Genomic DNA, 2,569 nt, shown 5'->3' on the forward strand with positions numbered 1-2,569 from the left:
TGGTCGGGTGGTGGTGGTCGGACGTCGGGGGGTCAAGGCAGATGCAGTAATAAGAACAGAAACAGCAACGACAATAACGACAGCAACGACAACAACAACAACAACAACAGCAACAACAACAACAATAATAATAATAATAATAAAAGTAATGACTACAGTGTTAACAGCAGCAGTAACAACTACAACAACAATTTGAACGATGACGACAATGATGACGACGACAACAACAACAACAACAACAACAATAACAACAACAACAATAACAACAACTAAAATAACAGTGGCAAACACAGTGACAACAACAACAACAACAGCACCAATAACAACAGCAACAACAACAACAACAACAACAACAACGACAACTAGCAGGTTGTGTGAGAACGTTTGATTATGTTTGAGTGTTTGTGTGTGTGTATGTGTGTGTGTGTGTGTGTGTGTGTGTGTGTGTGTATGTGTCAGGGCTGATGCTTCACAGGATTGTGTTCGTGTCCGAAAAGTCACAGTCAGGGTCGTCAGTTTGGAGCTAAATCCCAGAAATTTGGCTCTTTTGGATCACGTCTGGCGCGGAGAATTTCATTTGGCTCTCTGGCTCTTTTTTTTGGCTCCAAACTCCAAATGTTCAAGAAGAAGGGGAAAGAAAAGGTAAGAAAAAAAGAAAAAGAAAGAATAAAAAAGAAACAAAAATTGAAATTGAAGAAAAGAGCTTGGATTGCGTTTAACTCAAAAGTATTAAACTAGTTAAACTAGTTAACACGATTAACGCCCTCACCCATTAGGTCTGAATAACTTATAACCTCTCGACCATAATTAATTGTGTGCAGGCAGAGAGGTCTGCCATCATTAAGTGAGTAAACAATGAAAGGTCCGGCTAGCGGCTGGCCCCACATCCTGCGCAGTAGCATCGGTAGTGAGACATATTTTTTTACTGAAGAGGCGAAAAATGTTTTTACATTATAAAATTATTATTCTATTTGTTGTTCAAGAAAACGACAGCAAGAGTATAGATGCCAAGCCATACAGCAGCCGACTAGCTCTGCCAGCGTCATCAGGCGATGTCTGCGAACTGCCACCAACACCACAGTCTATTCCTAGACAATATGTAATCGCTTTCATGACATCAACCTTCGTGCGCGTCGTCGAGTCAGAAAACCTAAGCTGACCCAGAACCAGCAAGCCAGTCGTCAAATCTGGTGCACTTCGCAATCCTATTGAACAGTTGTGGGCTAAGCTTGGTCAGAGAGATCAGGAGAACCACCTTTTTCCCCGCCAACCAAGAGCAGCTGCTTGGATGGCTGCAACAAGAATGGAACAACAATCCCCAGGCCTTTCTGGCACATCTGATGAACTCTATCGCCAGCGATGCCTTCACTGTCTTGCCGTGAATGGTGGGCACATGCGCTTCTGACGATTCCAACTATTGCATTTTAAAAAATACAGATCTACACCACTGTCAATGTCTGGGGGGAGGTGAGAATAGCCAGTTAAGAGCTATTCTCACCAAAGGGTGAATATATGTGTGCTTTGTAATTATTGTGATCCAGTGGTAGTTTAGATTTAACACATAGAGACATGACATGAATCATTGATCTAGTTGTAAGGTTAGCCTAGATCTAGATCTAAATGAAGATTGCGGATGTCTTTTCGATGAAAACGATTGTTTTTCCTCCGTTTTTGGAGTTGGAGGAATCACAATTTGAAGATTTAAGAACAATGTCATCATTTCAATCGAGCACTCTCTCTCTCTCTCTCTCCTCTGTCTCTGCGTATCGCTCGCATTCTCTTTTTCTTTGTTTGTCTCTGTCTTTCTTTCTCCTCACCTATTTCCCACTCTATCTTTCTCTCGTTCCCTCCTGTCAACTGGGGCATGTCATATAATACATTTTGCTAGCACTTCCCCCCTGCTCTCTCTCTATCTCTCTCACACACACACACACACTCATACATACACACACACGCACGCGCACTGCCGGGTCTGGGCGCTGAAGCTTTCCAACATCACAAAACAGTTCCCCTACCGGGTCTGTATACTTTGTGACTTTGTTCCCGGTTACCGGGTCTGTATACACTTCGAAACTAAAATCCTTCATGTAAAAAAAATAATCCCCCAATGCCCCCCCACCCCGTCCACACTTTACACACACACACATGCGCACACACTCACTCACACACACGCACACTCACTCACACACACACGCATGCTCACTCACACACACACATTCACACACACACACAGGCCACTACATTCGCAATTAATTATTATCAGATCCTGAGAACGGAAACCATTCGGAGAAAGAGAGTAAGTTTATTTTTCCGAGCGTTCGGAGAAATAGAGACGGATTTTTATAAAAGGCTTTCTTGCAAGGGCTCTCTCTCTCTCTAGACTCTTCTTGATCTATATCTAGATCTAGATCTAGAATCTAGAATCTTGTTATTGACAGTCGATTGTAGTGGCTTTAAATTTTAAATTCGAATTTGGGAAGATTGAAGAATACCGGACCACTCGTACATTATTGCGTGAGAAAGTGGGGTAGGTGGGGCGGGTGGTTGGTTGGGGTGGAGGTGGGGGGAG

This window comes from Aplysia californica, unplaced genomic scaffold (genome assembly GCF_000002075.1).
Source record: "Aplysia californica isolate F4 #8 unplaced genomic scaffold, AplCal3.0 scaffold00144, whole genome shotgun sequence".
Classification (NCBI taxonomy): Eukaryota; Metazoa; Mollusca; class Gastropoda; order Aplysiida; family Aplysiidae; genus Aplysia; species Aplysia californica.